Genomic DNA, 20,664 nt, shown 5'->3' on the forward strand with positions numbered 1-20,664 from the left:
TTATGGAAGGTTTGTGAATCGCTTCCTTTTAGGTGGTTGTAGAATTTAATGGCTCTTTTCTGGATTTTGATAATTAGTGGGTATCGGCCTAATTCTGCTCTGCATGCATTATTTGGTGTTTTACGTTGTACACGGAGGATATTTTTGCAGAATTCTGCGTGCAGAGTCTCAATTTGGTGTTTGTCCCATTTTGTGAAGTCTTGGTTGGTGAGCGGACCCCAGACCTCACAACCATAAAGGGCAATGGGCTCTATGACTGATTCAAGTATTTTTAGCCAAATCCTAATTGGTATGTTGAAATTTATGTTTCTTTTGATGGCATAGAATGCCCTTCTTGCCTTGTCTCTCAGATCGTTCACACCTTTGTGGAAGTTACCTGTGGCGCTGATGTTTAGGCCAAGGTATGTATAGTTTTTGTGTGCTCTAGGGCAACAGTGTCGAGATGGAATTTGTATTTGTGGTCCTGGTGACTCGACCTTTTTGGAACACCATTATTTTGGTCTTACTGAGATTTACTGTCAGGGCCCAGGTCTGACAGAATCTGTGCATAAGATCTAGGTGCTGCTGTAGGCCCTCCTTGGTTGGTGACAGAAGCACCAGATCATCAGCAAACAGCAGACATTTGACTTCGGATTCTAGCAGGGGGAGGCCGGGTGCTGCAGACTTTTCTAGTGCCCGCGCCAGTTCGTTGATATATATGTTGAAGAGGGTGGGGCTTAAGCTGCATCCCTGTCTAACCCCACGACCCTGTGTGAAGAAATGTGTGTGTTTTTTGCCAATTTTAACCGCACACGTGTTGTTTGTGTACATGGATTTTATAATGTCGTATGTTTTACCCCCAACACCACTTTCCATCAGTTTGTATAGCAGACCCTCATGCCAAATTGAGTCGAAGGCTTTTTTGAAATCAACAAAGCATGAGAAGACTTTGCCTTTGTTTTGGTTTGTTTGGTTGTCAATTAAGGTGTGCAGGGTGAATACATGGTCTGTTGTACGGTAATTTGGTAAAAAGCCAATTTGACATTTGCTCAGTACATTGTTTTCATTGAGGAAATGTACGAGTCTGCTGTTAATAATAATGCAGAGGATTTTCCCAAGGTTACTGTTGACACATATTCCACGGTAGTTATTGGGGTCAAATTTGTCTCCACTTTTGTGGATTGGGGTGATCAGTCCTTGGTTCCAAATATTGGGGAAGATGCCAGAGCTAAGTATGATGTTAAAGAGTTTTAGTATAGCCAGTTGGAATTTGTTGTCTGTATATTTGATCATTTCATTGAGGATACCATCGACACCACAGGCCTTTTTGGGTTGGAGGGTTTTTATTTTGTCCTGTAACTCATTCAATGTAATTGGAGAATCCAGTGGGTTCTGGTAGTCTTTAATAGTTGATTCTAAGATCTGTAGTTGATCATGTATATGTTTTTGCTCTTTGTTCTTTGTTATAGAACCAAAAAGATTGGAGAAGTGGTTTACCCAGACATCTCCATTTTGGATAGATAATTCTTCGTGTTGTTGTTTGTTTAGTGTTTTCCAATTTTCCCAGAAGTGGTTAGAGTCTATGGATTCTTCAATTGCATTGAGCTGATTTCTGACATGCTGTTCCTTCTTTTTCCGTAGTGTGTTTCTGTATTGTTTTAGTGATTCACCATAGTGAAGGCGTAGACTCAGGTTTTCCGGGTCTCTATGTTTTTGGTTGGACAGGTTTCTCAATTTCTTTCTTAGATTTTTGCATTCCTCATCAAACCATTTGTCATTATTGTTAATTTTCTTCGGTTTTCTATTTGAGATTTTTAGATTTGATAGGGAAGCTGAGAGGTCAAATATACTGTTAAGATTTTCTACTGCCAAGTTTACACCTTCACTATTACAGTGGAACGTTTTACCCAGGAAATTGTCTAAAAGGGATTGAATTTGTTGTTGCCTAATTGTTTTTGGTAGGTTTCCAAACTGCATTCCTTCCACCTATAGCATTTCTTAATGTTACTCAGTTCCTTTGGCTTTGATGCCTCGTGGTTGAGTATTGCTCTGTTTAAGTAGACTGTGATTTTGCTGTGGTCTGATAGGGGTGTTAGTGGACTGACTGTGAACGCTCTGAGAGATTCTGGGTTGAGGTCAGTGATAAAGTAGTCTACAGTACTACTGCCAAGAGATGAGCTATAGGTGTACCTACCATAGGAGTCCCCTAGAAGCCTACCGTTGACTATGTACATACCCAGCGTGCGACAGAGCTGCAGGAGTTGTGACCCGTTTTTGTTGGTTATGTTGTCATAGTTGTGCCTAGGGGGCATATGTGGGAGGGATGCTGTCACCTCCAGGCAGATGTTTGTCCCCCTGTGTGCTGAGGGTGTCAGGTTCTTGTCCGGTTCTGGCATTTAGGTCGCCACAGACTAGTACATGTCCCTGGGCCTGGAAATGATTGATTTCGCCCTCCAGGATGGAGAAGCTGTCTTCATTAAAATATGGGGATTCTAGTGGGGGATATAGGTAGCACACAGGAGGACATTTTTCTCTGTTAGGATAATTTCCTTTTGAATTTCTAGCCAAATGTAGAATGTTCCTGTTTTGATTAATTTAATGGAGTGAGTTAGGTCTGCTCTATACCAAATTAGCATACCCCCTGAGTCCCTTCCCTGTTTCACACCTGGTAGTTTGGTGGATGGGACTACCAGCTCTCTGTAACCTAGAGGGCAACCAGTGGGTCCGTCTCCTCTATACCAGGTTTCTTGCAGGATGACAATGTCTGTGTTACCGATTTCTTTGGTGAAGTCCGGGTTTCTGCTCTTTAGGCCAAAGGCAGATGACCTCAGGCCTTGGATATTCCAGGATGATATAGTGAAGGCTTTTTGTTCCATAGAATGTCCAATGTTGTTGGTCGTGTGGTTTGGCCTCAGGCCAGTAAGTGTGAGCAGAGCCTGCTGAGCATCTGGTACATGCTATTGGCTTGGGCGAGTGTGAGAGTGGGGGTTGGGACTGTTTGCCCGCTCACTACCTGGGCGTATGTGTGGCTTCCATGTTGAGGCCCTCTTTGCGGGGGTGGGGTGCATGGGGTGGGCAGGAGTGGCATAGGTCTGATCTGAGGGGGCCTAAATGGGGTGTGGGCATGGTTGACGTGGGGGGTGTTGATTGGTTGGGGTGGGGGTGTGGATGTGTCTGGGTGTACTGTGGTCTGGATGTAATTCCTCTTGGCGTGGGTCCTCTATGTGTAGGTCCAGGGGGTCCTGCAGGTCTGGGAGGGTGTCTCGCTGGTCTGGGTGGAGAGTCTATTGATCTGTTGCTCCTGTGTGAAGTGTTGGGGATACGTTTGAGAGCGATGTCCTTTAGGGTCCTGGCAAAGGTGGGCACTGCTGCCTTGTAGAGGTGGACCTGGTCATAGAGGCTGTTCAAGTCCAGGGTGGAGTGGTGGGCCAGGAAAACATTTGGTTTTGAGGCACAGTCACGGGAAATACTTGCGTTTACCCGCTGTATTGTGGCAGGGTGGAAGTCTTTTCGTGGTAGCAGGGTGGAGATAACCACTTGTGCGTTGGGGAAAGTAGAAGAAGCCTTTTCAATCACTCTCTTCAGTGCTGTTGCCACCCTTTCCTGCTGTGCTCTCAGGTCGTTTGTGCCTGTGTGTATTATTATGTGGCTGGGTGAACCTAGTTGGTCCTCAGACAGAAGGTCGAGGGCACGCTGGGTGTTTGGACACCAGAGTTTAGACACACTATGTTTGGGAAAAAGTTTTTTTTCTTCTATATATTTCCCATTTGAGTCCATAAGTAGTACAATCTGTGTCTTGTGTTTGTCCTCAGTGGGTGTGAGGGGGTTGTCAGAAGGGCTATCAGGGTGGCTGACAGGGGGTGCTCGGGGGGTGAGAGCCGCTGGGCTTGTGGTTCTTCATTTGTCTGTTCTGCTGTGGTGTCGACTCTATGGTCAGGGTCTGGTGTGGACTGTTCTGCTGTGGTGTCGAAACTTTTGTCAGGTGCTGGGGTGGGCTGTTCTGCTGGCTTCTCTGTGGGGGTGGCCACCTCTCTAGTGGGTTGTTCTCTGTCACACGCCGTCCCCCTCAACCTCTCCTCCGTCCCCCTCAACCTCTCCTCCGTCCCCCTCACCCTCTCCTCCACCATCAGTCCGATCCTCTCCTCTAATGCTCTGTTCTTCTCCTGATTCTGCTCTTTCTCCTGTTGAAGTTGTCTCACCACAGTCCAGAGTGCAGATATGTCTCTGTCCACCTCCAGCTCTCCGGGTCTGGTTAAGGGGGTGTTGTTGTGCTGGACTGTTGTCTGGGTCTGTGCTGACTGAAGTGTAATCACCTGCTGTTCCAGCTCCACCTGTCTTACCTCCAGCTGGGTGAATTTGTCCTTCATTTCAATGAGGGAGTGGTAGTCCGTGCTGGGAGGTTGACTCTCCGCTGGGGTTGCTCGTCTGTGGTGTTACATAATGAAGAGCTCTGGTTTGACCCGCTCGGGGTGGGGGTATCTTTATCAAGGGAGAGCTTCTCCTGTTGGGCTAATTCTTTGATTAGGTGAAAGTCCAGCTGAAGCTGTTTGTGGTTACTTTGTACGATCACTGTTCCGGACTTATAGATATTTATATTACATGACTCAGAGTCCTCGTTATCAAGTATTCTGAGTTTCCACCCCTCGGTAATCCCCGCTCTCGTAACAGAGGGGTAGTGTGCTAATATAGCACTGTGCCATGCCCGGGGATGGTTTGTGTGGAAGATAAGGTTGCTGATGTTCCCATTTTTGTAATAGTCAGCAAAAAGTGTCTCTTGATTTTCCATAAGGAGCTTCATTTTGTAATCTTTTCTTGACTTCTCATTCTTTACATGCACAGGGTACTGTATTTTAATTGCCTCTGAACAGCGGGAGGGAGCTTCTAAGGCCTCTCCATTTGGTTGGGGTAGACTGTGTGACTCTCCTGCCATTGTTGGGCTAATGGGCTTTGACACCTCTCACTTGACACGTCAGTGCTAGTTGAAGCTGTATCAAGCTTGGCAGAATTATGTTAGAATTCAGTCCTTATAAAGTAATGTTGTGTATTTTTCTTCTTGGCTTTTGGAAATAAGATATAGTTTCAGCCTAAGCATTACTCACTCAGTTCCAGGTTGGATGGTGTTTTCAGGTTTCTGTTGTTTTCCAGAGAATTTGCTGTATAGAGTAAAAATCCTTGGTAGTTGTGAACCTTCCAGGTGATTCCGTAATTCCGTCCAAAATCAGGTTGTAGGTTTTAAGTTTTGATTTGAAGTAGGGGTTATGTTGTAGAGGGTAAAATCCAGTATGTGTTCCAGACAAAAATCTAAGTTTATCTGACTCTTAATCTATCTTTTTAAAGAAAATGCTGAAAAATGCAGGAGCTGATCTGAACCTGACCTCTCTCTCTCTCTCTCTCTCTCTCTCTCTCTCTCTCTCTCTGTCTCTCTCTCTCTCTCTCCTCCCTCAGATAGAGAGCACGGCGGAGGGCGAGGCCCAGAGGTATTTTGACCATGTTACTAACCCCTCTCTCTCTCTCTCCTCCCTCAGGTAGAGAGCACGGCGGAGGGCGAGGCCCAGAGGTATTTTGACCATGTTACTAACCCCTCTCTCTCTCTCTCCTCCCTCAGGTAGAGAGCACGGCGGAGTGCGAGGCCCAGAGGTATTTTGACCATGTTACTAACCCCTCTCTCTCTCTCTCTCGTCCCTCAGATAGAGAGCACGGCGGAGGGCGAGGCCCAGAGGTATTTTGACCATGTTACTAACCCCTCTCTCTCCTCCCTCAGGTAGAGAGCACGGCGGAGGACGAGGCCAGGGGTGTTTTGACCATGTTACTAACCCCTCTCTCTCTCTCTCTGTCTGTCTCTCTCTCTCCTCCCTCAGGTAGAGAGCACGGCGGAGGGCGAGGCCCAGAGGTATTTTGACCATGTTACTATCCCCTCTCTCTCTCTGTCTGTCTCTCTCTCTCTCTCTCGTCCCTCAGATAGAGAGCACGGCGGAGGGCGAGGCCCAGAGGTATTTTGACCATGTTACTAACCCCCCTCTCTCTCTCTCCTCCCTCAGGTAGAGAGCACGGCGGAGGGCGAGGCCCAGAGGTATTTTGACCATGTTACTAACCCCTCTCTCTCTCTCTCTCTCTCTCTCTCTCTCTCTCTCTCTCTCTCTCTCTCTCTCTCTGTCTCTCTCTCTCCTCCCTCAGGTAGAGAGCACGGCGGAGGACGAGGCCAGGGGTGTTTTGACCATGTTACTAACCCCTCTCTCTCTCTCTCTCTCTCTCTCTCTCTCTCTCTCTCTCCTCCCTCAGGTAGAGAGCACGGCGGAGGGCGAGGCCCAGAGGTATTTTGACCATGCTCTGACCCTCAGGAACACCATCCTGTTTCTCCGCTACAACAAGGAACTAACCACCGACCAGGGCCCTGACCTGCCTAACAACGGTAACTAACAACACAGCTTATACCCTTATTCTTTAGTTAGGAAGCAATAACATAATGCTCACACCCTGTTCTGTGTGTTAAACGTAGTTAGAATTCAAAATAAAAGTTGTTGGAAAAGTTTAGTTTTAACATCCTGTCTAGTTATTAGTGTTTTTATAGATAGTAGTTTTAACATCCTGTCTAGTTATTAGTGTTTTTATAGATAGTAGTTTTAACATCCTGTCTAGTTATTAGTGTTTTTATAGATAGTAGTTTTAACATCCTGTCTAGTTATTAGTGTTTTTATAGATAGTAGTTTTAACATCCTGTCTAGTTATTAGTGTTTTTATAGATAGTAGTTTTAACATCCTGTCTAGTTATTAGTGTTTTTATAGATAGTAGTTTTAACATCCTGTCTAGTTATTAGTGTTTTTATAGATAGTAGTTTTAACATCCTGTCTAGTTATTAGTGTTTTTATAGATAGTAGTTTTAACATCCTGTCTAGTTATTAGTGTTTTTATAGATAGTAGTTTTAACATCCTGTCTAGTTATTAGTGTTTTTATAGATAGTAGTTTTAACATCCTGTCTAGTTATTAGTGTTTTTATAGATAGTAGTTTTAACATCCTGTCTAGTTATTTGTGTTTTTATAGATAGTAGTTTTAACATCCTGTCTAGTTATTAGTGTTTTTATAGATAGTAGTTTTAACATCCTGTCTAGTTATTAGTGTTTTTATAGATAGTAGTTTTAACATCCTGTCTAGTTATTAGTGTTTTTATAGATAGTAGTTTTAACATCCTGTCTAGTTATTAGTGTTTTTATAGATAGTAGTTTTAACATCCTGTCTAGTTATTAGTGTTTTTATAGATAGTAGTTTTAACATCCTGTCTAGTTATTAGTGTTTTTATAGATAGTAGTTTTAACATCCTGTCTAGTTATTAGTGTTTTTATAGATAGTAGTTTTAACATCCTGTCTAGTTATTAGTGTTTTTATAGATAGTAGTTTTAACATCCTGTCTAGTTATTAGTGTTTTTATAGATAGTAGTTTTAACATCCTGTCTAGTTATTAGTGTTTTTATAGATAGTAGTTTTAACATCCTGTCTAGTTATTAGTGTTTTTATAGATAGTAGTTTTAACATCCTGTCTAGTTATTAGTGTTTTTATAGATAGTAGTTTTAACATCCTGTCTAGTTATTAGTGTTTTTATAGATAGTAGTTTTAACATCCTGTCTAGTTATTAGTGTTTTTATAGATAGTAGTTTTAACATCCTGTCTAGTTATTAGTGTTTTTATAGATAGTAGTTTTAACATCCTGTCTAGTTATTAGTGTTTTTATAGATAGTAGTTTTAACATCCTGTCTAGTTATTAGTGTTTTTATAGATAGTAGTTTTAACATCCTGTCTAGTTATTAGTGTTTTTATAGATAGTAGTTTTAACATCCTGTCTAGTTATTAGTGTTTTTATAGATAGTAGTTTTAACATCCTGTCTAGTTATTAGTGTTTTTATAGATAGTAATATAATACTCCAGCCAACAGAACTGAGTGTGTAATATAATCTAATACTCCAGCCAACAGAACTGAGTGTGTAATATAATATAATACTCCAGCCAACAGAACTGAGTGTGTAATATAATATAATACTCCAGCCAACAGAACTGAGTGTGTAATATAATATAATACTCCAGCCAACAGAACTGAGTGTGTAATATAATATAATACTCCAGCCAACAGAACAGAACTGCCAACAGTGTGTAATATAATATAATACTCCAGCCAACAGAACTACTCCAGCCAACAGAACTGAGTGTGTCCAGCCAACAGAACTGAGTGTGTAATATAATATAATACTCCAGCCAACAGAACTGAGTGTGTAATATAATATAATACTCCAGCCAACAGAACTGAGTGTGTAATATAATATAATCCAGCCAACAGAACTGAGTGTGTAATATAATATAATCCAGCCAACAGAACTGAGTGTGTAATATAATATAATACTCCAGCCAACAGAACTGAGTGTACTCCAGCCAACAGAACTGTGTAATATAATATAATACTCCAGCCAACAGAACTGAGTGTGTAATATAATATAATATCCAGCCAACAGAACTGAGTGTGTAATATAATATAATACTCCAGCCAACAGAACTGAGTGTGTAATATAATATAATACTCCAGCCAACAGAACTGAGTGTGTAATATAATATAATACTCCAGCCAACAGAACTGAGTGTGTAATATAATATAATACTCCAGCCAACAGAACTGAGTGTGTAATATAATATAATACTCCAGCCAACAGAACTGAGTGTGTAATATAATATAATACTCCAGCCAACAGAACTGAGTGTGTAATATAATATAATACTCCAGCCAACAGAACTGAGTGTGTAATATAATATAATACTCCAGCCAACAGAACTGAGTGTGTAATATAATATAATACTCCAGCCAACAGAACTGAGAACTGAGTGTGTAATATAATATAATACTCCAGCCAACAGAACTGAGTGTGTAATATAATATAATACTCCAGCCAACAGAACTGAGAACTGTGTAATATAATATAATACTCCAGCCAACAGAACTGAGTGTGTAATATAATATAATACTCCAGCCAACAGAACTGAGTGTGTAATATAATATAATACTCCAGCCAACAGAACTGAGTGTGTAATATAATATAATACTCCAGCCAACAGAACTGAGTGTGTAATATAATATAATACTCCAGCCAACAGAACTGAGTGTGTAATATAATATAATACTCCAGCCAACAGAACTGAGTGTGTAATATAATATAATACTCCAGCCAACAGAACTGAGTGTGTAATATAATATAATACTCCAGCCAACAGAACTGAGTGTGTAATATAATATAATACTCCAGCCAACAGAACTGAGTGTGTAATATAATATAATACTCCAGCCAACAGAACTGAGTGTGTAATATAATATAATACTCCAGCAACAGAACTGAGTGTGTAATATAATATACACAGCCAACAGAACTGAGTGTGTAATATGAGTGTGTAATATAATATAATACTCCAGCCAACAGAACTGAGTGTGTAATATAATATAATACTCCAGCCAACAGAACTGAGTGTGTAATATAATATAATACTCCAGCCAACAGAACTGAGTGTGTAATATAATATAATACTCCAGCCAACAGAACAGTAATATAATATAAACTCCAGCCAACAGAACTGAGTGTGTAATATAATATAATACTCCAGCCAACAGAACTGAGTGTGTAATATAATATAATACTCCAGCCAACAGAACTGAGTGTGTAATATAATATAATACTCCAGCCAACAGAACTGAGTGTGTAATATAATATAATACTCCAGCCAACAGAACTGAGTGTGTAATATAATATAATAATCCAGCCAACAGAACTGAGTGTGTAATATAATATAATACTCCAGCCAACAGAACTGAGTGTGTAATATAATATAATACTCCAGCCAACAGAACTGAGTGTGTAATATAATATAATACTCCAGCCAACAGAACTGAGTGTGTAATATAATACACTCCAGCCAACAGAACTGAGTGTGTAATATAATATAATACTCCAGCCAACAGAACTGAGTGTGTAATATAATATAATACTCCAGCCAACAGAACTGAGTGTGTAATATAATATAATACTCCAGCCAACAGAACTGAGTGTGTAATATAATATAATACTCCAGCCAACAGAACTGAGTGTGTAATATAATATAATACTCCAGCCAACAGAACTGTAATATAATATAATACTCCAGCCAACAGAACTGAGTGTGTAATATAATATAATACTCCAGCCAACAGAACTGAGTGTGTAATATAATATAATACTCCAGCCAACAGAACTGAGTGTGTAATATAATATAATACTCCAGCCAACAGAACTGAGTGTGTAATATAATATAATACTCCAGCCAACAGAACTGAGTGTGTAATATAATATAATACTCCAGCCAACAGAACTGAGTGTGTAATATAATATAATACTCCAGCCAACAGAACTGAGTGTGTAATATAATATAATACTCCAGCCAACAGAACTGAGTGTGTAATATAATATAATACTCCAGCCAACAGAACTGAGTGTGTAATATAATATAATACTCCAGCCAACAGAACTGAGTGTGTAATATAATATAATACTCCAGCCAACAGAACTGAGTGTGTAATATAATATAATACTCCAGCCAACAGAACTGAGTGTGTAATATAATATAATACTCCAGCCAACTGAGTGTGTAATATAATATAATACTCCAGCCAACAGAACTGAGTGTGTAATATAATATAATACTCCAGCCAACAGAACTGAGTGTGTAATATAATATAATACTCCAGCCAACAGAACTGAGTGTGTAATATAATATAATACTCCAGCCAACAGAACTGAGTGTGTAATATAATATAATACTCCAGCCAACAGAACTGAGTGTGTAATATAATATAATACTCCAGCCAACAGAACTGAGTGTGTAATATAATATAATACTCCAGCCAACAGAACTGAGTGTGTAATATAATATAATACTCCAGCCAACAGAACTGAGTGTGTAATATAATATAATACTCCAGCCAACAGAACTGAGTGTGTAATATAATATAATACTCCAGCCAACAGAACTGAGTGTGTAATATAATATAATACTCCAGCCAACAGAACTGAGTGTGTAATATAATATAATACTCCAGCCAACAGAACTGAGTGTGTAATATAATATAATACTCCAGCCAACAGAACTGAGTGTGTAATATAATATAATACTCCAGCCAACAGAACTGAGTGTGTAATATAATATAATACTCCAGCCAACAGAACTGAGTGTGTAATATAATATAATACTCCAGCCAACAGAACTGAGTGTGTAATATAATATAATACTCCAGCCAACAGAACTGAGTGTGTAATATAATATAATACTCCAGCCAACAGAACTGAGTGTGTAATATAATATAATACTCCAGCCAACAGAACTGAGTGTGTAATATAATATAATACTCCAGCCAACAGAACTGAGTGTGTAATATAATATAATACTCCAGCCAACAGAACTGAGTGTGTAATATAATATAATACTCCAGCCAACAGAACTGAGTGTGTAATATAATATAATACTCCAGCCAACAGAACTGAGTGTGTAATATAATATAATACTCCAGCCAACAGAACTGAGTGTGTAATATAATATAATACTCCAGCCAACAGAACTGAGTGTGTAATATAATATAATACTCCAGCCAACAGAACTGAGTGTGTAATATAATATAATACTCCAGCCAACAGAACTGAGTGTGTAATATAATATAATACTCCAGCCAACAGAACTGAGTGTGTAATATAATATAATACTCCAGCCAACAGAACTGAGTGTGTAATATAATATAATACTCCAGCCAACAGAACTGAGTGTGTAATATAATATAATACTCCAGCCAACAGAACTGAGTGTGTAATATAATATAATACTCCAGCCAACAGAACTGAGTGTGTAATATAATATAATACTCCAGCCAACAGAACTGAGTGTGTAATATAATATAATACTCCAGCCAACAGAACTGAGTGTGTAATATAATATAATACTCCAGCCAACAGAACTGAGTGTGTAATATAATATAATACTCCAGCCAACAGAACTACTCCAGCCAACAGAACTGAGTGTGTAATATAATATAATACTCCAGCCAACAGAATATGTGTAATATAATATAATACTCCAGCCAACAGAACTGAGTGTGTAATATAATATAATACTCCAGCCAACAGAACTGAGTGTGTAATATAATATAATACTCCAGCCAACAGAACTGAGTGTGTAATATAATATAATACTCCAGCCAACAGAACTGAGTGTGTAATATAATATAATACTCCAGCCAACAGAACTGAGTGTGTAATATAATATAATACTCCAGCCAACAGAGAACTGAGTGTGTAATATAATATAATACTCCAGCCAACAGAACTGAGTGTGTAATATAATATAATACTCCAGCCAACAGAACTGAGTGTGTAATATAATATAATACTCCAGCCAACAGAACTGAGTGTGTAATATAATATAATACTCCAGCCAACAGAACTGAGTGTGTAATATAATATAATACTCCAGCCAACAGAACTGAGTGTGTCCACAACAGAAATATAATATAATATAATACTCCAGCCAACAGAACTGAGTGTGTAATATAATATAATACTCCAGCCAACAGAACTGAGTGTGTAATATAATATAATACTCAACAGCCAACAGAACTGAGTGTGTAATATAGTGTGTAATATAATATAATACTCCAGCCAACAGAACTGAGTGTGTAATATAATATAATACTCCAGCCAACAGAACTGAGTGTGTAATATAATATAATACTCCAGCCAACAGAACTGAGTGTGTAATATAATATAATACTCCAGCCAACAGAACTGAGTGTGTAATATAATATAATACTCCAGCCAACAGAACTGAGTGTGTAATATAATATAATACTCCAGCCAACAGAACTGAGTGAACTGAGTGTGTAATATAATATAATACTCCAGCCAACAGAACTGAGTGTGTAATATAATATAATACTCCAGCCAACAGAACTGAGTGTGTAATATAATATATATACTCCAGCCAACAGAACTGAGTGTGTAATATAATATAATACTCCAGCCAACAGAACTGAGTGTGTAATATAATATAATACTCCAGCCAACAGAACTGAGTGTGTAATATAATATAATACTCCAGCCAACAGAACTGAGTGTGTAATATAATATAATACTCCAGCCAACAGAACTGAGTGTGTAATAGTCCAGCCAACAGAACTGAGTGTGTAATATAATATAATACTCCAGCCAACAGAACTGAGTGTGTAATATAATATAATACTCCAGCCAACAGAACTGAGTGTGTAATATAATATAATACTCCAGCCAACAGAACTGAGTGTGTAATATAATATAATACTCCAGCCAACAGAACTGAGTGTGTAATATAATATAATACTCCAGCCAACAGAACTGAGTGTGTAATATAATATAATACTCCAGCCAACAGAACTGAGTGTGTAATATAATATAATACTCCAGCCAACAGAACTGAGTGTGTAATATAATATAATACTCCAGCCAACAGAACTGAGTGTGTAATATAATATAATACTCCAGCCAACAGAACTGAGTGTGTAATATAATATAATACTCCAGCCAACAGAACTGAGTGTGTAATATAATATAATACTCCAGCCAACAGAACTGAGTGTGTAATATAATATAATACTCCAGCCAACAGAACTGAGTGTGTAATATAATATAATACTCCAGCCAACAGAACTGAGTGTGTAATATAATATAATACTCCAGCCAACAGAACTGAGTGTGTAATATAATATAATACTCCAGCCAACAGAACTGAGTGTGTAATATAATATAAACTCCAGCCAACAGAACTGAGTGTGTAATATAATATAATACTCAGCCAACAGAACTGAGTGTGTAATATAATATAATACTCCAGCCAACAGAACTGAGTGTGTAATATAATATAATACTCCAGCCAACAGAACTGAGTGTGTAATATAATATAATACTCCAGCCAACAGAACTGAGTGTGTAATATAATATAATACTCCAGCCAACAGAACTGAGTGTGTAATATAATATAATACTCCAGCCAACAGAACTGAGTGTGTAATATAATATAATACTCCAGCCAACAGAACTGAGTGTGTAATATAATATAATACTCCAGCCAACAGAACTGAGTGTGTAATATAATATAATACTCCAGCCAACAGAACTGAGTGTGTCCAGCCAACAGAACTGAGTGTGTAATATAATATAATACTCCAGCCAACAGAACTGAGTGTGTAATATAATATAATACTCCAGCCAACAGAACTGAGTGTGTAATATAATATAAGGGTTTTGGTTAATCTCTGTGTGACACCTCGTCAGGGTTTTGGTTAATCTCTGTGTGACACCTCCGTCAGGGTTTTGGTTAATCTCTGTGTGACACCTCGTCAGGGTTTTGGTTAATCTCTGTGTGACACCTCCGTCAGGGTTTTGGTTAATCTCTGTGTGACACCTCCGTCAGGGTTTTGGTTAATCTCTGTGTGACACCTCGTCAGGGTTTTGGTTAATCTCTGTGTGACACCTCCGTCAGGGTTTTGGTTAATCTCTGTGTGACACCTCGTCAGGGTTTTGGTTAATCTCTGTGTGACACCTCCGTCAGGGTTTTGGTTAATCTCTGTGTGACACCTCGTCAGGGTTTTGGTTAATCTCTGTGTGACACCTCGTCAGGGTTTTGGTTAATCTCTGTGTGACACCTCCGTCAGGGTTTTGGTTAATCTCTGTGTGACACCTCGTCAGGGTTTTGGTTAATCTCTGTGTGACACCTCCGTCAGGGTTTTGGTTTATCTCTGTGTGACACCTCTGTACCGGTACACCCTGTATATAGTCTCCACATTGACTCTGTACCGGTACACCCTGTATATAGTCTCCACATTGACTCTGTACCGGTACCCCCTGTATATAGCCTCCACATTGACTCTGTACCAGTACCCCCTGTATATAGCCTCCACATTGACTCTGTACCGGTCCCCCCTGTATATAGCCTCCACATTGACTCTGTACCCGGTACCCCCTGTATATAGCCTCCACATTGACTCTGTACCGGTACCCCCTGTATATAGCCTCCACATTGACTCTGTACCGGTACCCCCTGTATATAGCCTCCACATTGACTCTGTACCGGTACCCCCTGTATATAGCCTCCACATTGACTCTGTACCGGTACCCCCTGTATATAGCCTCCACATTGACTCTGTACCGGTACCCCTGTATATAGCCTCCACATTGACTCTGTACCGGTACCCCCTGTATATAGCCTCCACATTGACTCTGTACCGGTACCCCCTGTATATAGCCTCCACATTGACTCTGTACCGTAATACCCTGTATATAGCCTCCACATTGACTCTGTACCAGTACCCCCTGTATATAGCCTCCACATTGACTCTGTACCGGTACCCCCTGTATATAGCCTCCACATAGACTCTGTACCAGTACCCCCTGTATATAGCCTCCACATTGACTCTGTACCGGTACCCCCTGTATATAGCCTCCACATAGACTCTGTACCAGTACCCCCTGTATATAGCCTCCACATAGACTCTGTACCATAACCCCCTGTATATAGCCTCCACATTGACTCTGTACCGGTACCCCCAGTATATAGCCTCCACATTGACTCTGTACCGGTACCCCCAGTATATAGCCTCCACATAGACTCTGTACCATAACCCCCTGTATATAGCCTCCACATTGACTCTGTACCGGTACCCCCAGTATATAGCCTCCACATAGACTCTGTACCATAACCCCTTGTATATAGCCTCCACATAGACTCTGTACCGGTACCCCCTGTATATAGCCTCCACATTGACTCTGTACCGGTACCCCCTGTATATAGCCTCCACATAGACTCTGTACCAGTACCCCCTGTATATAGCCTCCACATAGACTCTGTACCATAACCCCCTGTATATAGCCTCCACATAGACTCTGTACCAGTACCCCCTGTATATAGCCTCCACATTGACTCTGTACCGGTACCCCCTGTATATAGCCTCCACATTGACTCTGTACCGGTACCCCCTGTATATAGCCTCCACATAGACTCTGTACCAGTACTCCTGTATATAGCCTCCACATTGACTCTGTACCGGTACCCCCTGTATATAGCCTCCACATAGACTCTGTACCATAACCCCTTGTATATAGCCTCCACATAGACTCTGTACCATAACCCCCTGTATATAGCCTCCACATAGACTCTGTACCATAACCCCCTGTATATAGCCTCCACATTGACTCTGTACTGGTACCCCCTGTATATAGCCTCCACATTGACTCTGTACTGGTACCCCCTGTATATAGCTTCCACATTGACTCTGTACTGGTACCCCCTGTATTTAGCCTCGCTTTTGTTATGTTACTTTTATAACATTTTATTTTAGTCTACTTGGTAAATCTTTTCTTCTTCTTGAACTGCGCTGTTGGTTAAGGGCTTGTAAGTAAACATTTCACGGTGAAGTCTACACCTGTTGTATTCGGCACATGTGACAACGTTTTTGATTTAATTTGACACGTCCGTCAGGGTCCTGGTTAGCCGGTAATAATTGATGGAAATACCAGTCAATGTAAATCAATTTAACTGGTCATGCTCATCGGTCAATAGGAACATTTGCATAATTTAGTGGATTTATATTGTCTCATGCGTACAGTATATTTGTTATGTATCTTATCACACGGGTCCAGAGCCTTGGAGCAGGAAATATGTCAGACGACAGGAGAGCTGCAGCATCTCAAAGACGGAAGGCAGGCTTCCTCAGCGCGTCACACTCCACTTTGCAATGAGCTGGAGGCAGTATGCATTTAGTTTAGTTGGAAACCTGAGCGTTTCCCTACACATTATGAGACTTACATAGCCTCGCTACTCGCCTATTGGTTTTCAAATCAACTTTCTTTCATCGTGGAGGCAATTTTCTTTTATTGTCCAGTATCCAAAAGAACAGTCCTAGTCATATTAACAACCCATGCTAGTTGTTGATAATCCCAGTCATATTAACAACCCATGCTAGTTGTTGATAATCCCAGTCATATTAACAACCCATGCTAGTTGTTGATAATCCCAGTCATATTAACAACCCATGCTAGTTGTTGATAATCCCAGTCATATTAACAACCCATGCTAGTTGTTGATAATCCCAGTCATATTAACAACCCATGCTAGTTGTTGATAATCCCAGTCATATTAACAACCCATGCTAGTTGTTGATAATCCCAGTCATATTAACAACCCATGCTAGTTGTTGATAATCCCAGTCATATTAACAACCCATGCTAGTTGTTGATAATCCCAGTCATATTAACAACCCATGCTAGTTGTTGATAATCCTAGTCATATTAACAACCCATGCTAGTTGTTGATAATCCCAGTCATATTAACAACCCATGCTAGTTGTTGATAATCCTAGTCATATTAACAACCCATGCTAGTTGTTGATAATCCCAGTCATATTAACAACCCATGCTAGTTGATGATAATCCTAGTCATATTAACAACCCATGCTAGTTGTTGATAATCCCAGTCATATTAACAACCCATGCTAGTTGTTGATAATCCCAGTCATATTAACAACCCATGCTAGTTGATGATAATCCCAGTCATATTATCAACCCATGATAATCCTAGTCATATTAACAACCCATGCTAGTTGTTGATAATCCCAGTCATATTAACAACCCATGCTAGTTGTTGATAATCCCAGTCATATTAACACATGCTAGTTGTTGATAATCCCAGTCATATTAACAACCCATGCTAGTTGTTGATAATCCCAGTCATATTAACAACCCCTGATAATCCCAGTCATATTAACAACCCATGCTAGTTGTTGATAATCCCAGTCATATCAACAACCTATGCTAGTTGTTGATAATCCCAGTCATATTAACAACCCTGATAATCCCAGTCATATTAACAACCCCTGATAATCCCAGTCATATTAACAACCCTGATAATCCCAGTCATATTAGTAACCCATGATAATCCCAGTCATATTAACAACCCATGGTAATCCCAGTCATATTAACAACCCCTGATAATCCCAGTCATATTAACAACCCCTGATAATTCCAGTCATATTAACAACCCATGGTAATCCCAGTCATATTAACACATACTAGTTGTTGATAATCCCAGTCATATCAACAACCCTGATAATCCCAGTCATATTAACAACCCATGCTAGTTGTTGATAATCCCAGTCATATCAACAACCCATGCTAGTTGTTGATAATCCCAGTCATATTAACAACCCTGATAATCCCAGTCATATTAACAACCCTGATAATCCCAGTCATATTAGTAACCCATGATAATCCCAGTCATATTAACAACCCATGGTAATCCCAGTCATATTAACAACCCCTTATAATCCCAGTCATATTAACAACCCTGATAATCCCAGTCATATTAACAACCCCTGATAATCCCAGTCATATTAACAACCCTGATAATCCCAGTCATATTAACAACCCTGATAATCCCAGTCATATTAGTAACCCATGATAATCCCAGTCATATTAACAACCCTGATAATCCCAGTCATATTAACAACCCCTGATAATCCCAGTCATATTAGTAACCCATGATAATCCCAGTCATATTAACAACCCCTGATAATCCCAGTCATATTAGTAACCCATGATAATCCCAGTCATATTAACAACCCCTGATAATCCCAGTCATATTAACAACCCTGATAATCCCAGTCATATTAACAACCCCTGATAATCCCAGTCATATTTGTAACAACCCCTGATAATCCCAGTCATATTAGTAACCCATGATAATCCCAGTCATATTAGTAACCCATGGTAATCCCAGTCATATTAGTAACCCATGGTAATCCCAGTCATATTAGTAACCCATGATAATCCCAGTCATATTAGTAACCCATGATAATCCCAGTCATATTAGTAACTCATGGTAATCCCAGTCATATTTGTAACACTTGCTAGTTGTTGATAATCCCAGTCATATTATCAGATATTTCCATCTATCATGTGCAGTGTACCTTTGACAAGTGTTTTCCTGCTAATTGCATAATGGAAGGAACATTTGTATGTGGCCTGCTGCCTTGTGCGCATTGCTGTGCTTTATAATAAAAAAAATAGTTAAAAATAGTTATTATCTAAATGTTCTGAGCTGTTGTATCAGACTCATTGCTTTTTAATGTTGTGTTTTTATGAAGTCTAGGCCTACTGGTTGATTGAATTTGGGATTTATCTCCTACAACTGTCCCAGAGTCTGTTTCTTTGTCGCACAGAATGACAAGCTGGCCAATAGAACAGGTGCATTTTTCTGCTGTAGTAGATTGACAGGCTCGTGATGTGGCTGTTCGTTACTCATCTTGTTGGCTGAGGAAAAGTAAATGTGGACGGTTATTCTAACACGTTCAAATTCACCTCAGAATTCGTAAAGAAGACACGCACATCGTTGCATCCTGGACTAGCATTTTCTGCTAATATGAATTACCATGATCTAAATGTGATTTCTGAACAGCGTGGGTGGACGCCCTAATCAGGTTCCAGTACATTTCTCAAAATGTCCTCCTCATTAAAATGCTGCCTGTCAAATGACTGACCCCACATTTTCCTAACAGTATCTCTAACGTCTGTGTATGTGTGTGGTGTGTGTGTGCTGTGTCTGTGTGTTGTCTTTGTCCGTTTGTGTGTGTGTGTGGTGTCTTGTGTGTGTGTGTGTGTGTGTGTGGTGTCTTGGTGTGTGTGTGTGTGTATTGTCTTGGTCCGTGTGTGTGATTGACCCCCCAGGCCTCCCCCTGGATATGCTCCGCTGTGAGAGTCTGCTGGGTCTAGACCAGGCCACCTGCAGCCGTGTCCTCAACAAGAACTACAAACTACTGGTCTCCATGGCACCGCTCAGCAACGAGATACGACCTATCAGCAGCTGCACGCTCAGGTACACACTGGTCCCTCTTCACAGCCCCGCCTCTCACCACCTCCCTCTTCACAGCCCCGCCTCTCACCACCCCCAACTTCACAGCCCCTCCTCTCACCACCCCCAACTTCACAGCCCCTCCTCTCACCACCTCCCTCTTCACAGCCCCTCCTCTCACCACCCCCAACTTCACAGCCCCTCCTCTCACCACCCCCAACTTCACAGCCCCTCCTCTCACCACCCCCAACTTCACAGCCCCTCCTCTCACCACCCCCAACTTCACAGCCCCTCCTCTCACCACCCCCAACTTCACAGCCCCTCCTCTCACCACCTCCCTCTTCACAGCCCCTCCTCTCACCACCCCCAACTTCACAGCCCCTCCTCTCACCACCCCCAACTTCACAGCCCCTCCTCTCACCACCTCCAACTTCACAGCCCCTCCTCTCACCACCTCCCTCTTCACAGCCCCTCCTCTCACCACCCCAACTTCACAGCCCCGCCTCTCACCACCTCCCTCTTCACAGCCCCTCCTCTCACCACCTCCAACTTCACAGCCCCCTCTCACCACCTCCCTCTGCACAGCCCCTCCTCTCACCACCCCCAACTTCACAGCCCGCCTCTCACCACCTCCAACTTCACAGCCCCTCCTCTCACCACCTCCTCTTCACAGCCCCGCCTCTCACCACCTCCCTCTTCACAGCCCCGCCTCTCACCACCTCCAACTTCACAGCCCCTCCTCTCACCACCTCCAACTTCAC

At 40.8% G+C, this 20,664-nt stretch overlaps 1 pseudogene; it reads left to right on the forward strand.

The window, feature by feature from the left end:
* The window catches only part of LOC118382319 (protein FAM91A1-like), an 87,509-nt pseudogene that overhangs the window by 58,969 nt on the left and 7,876 nt on the right, over positions 1–20,664 (forward strand).

The sequence above is a fragment of the Oncorhynchus keta genome, unplaced genomic scaffold (assembly GCF_023373465.1).
Source record: "Oncorhynchus keta strain PuntledgeMale-10-30-2019 unplaced genomic scaffold, Oket_V2 Un_contig_901_pilon_pilon, whole genome shotgun sequence".
NCBI lineage: Eukaryota > Metazoa > Chordata > Actinopteri > Salmoniformes > Salmonidae > Oncorhynchus > Oncorhynchus keta.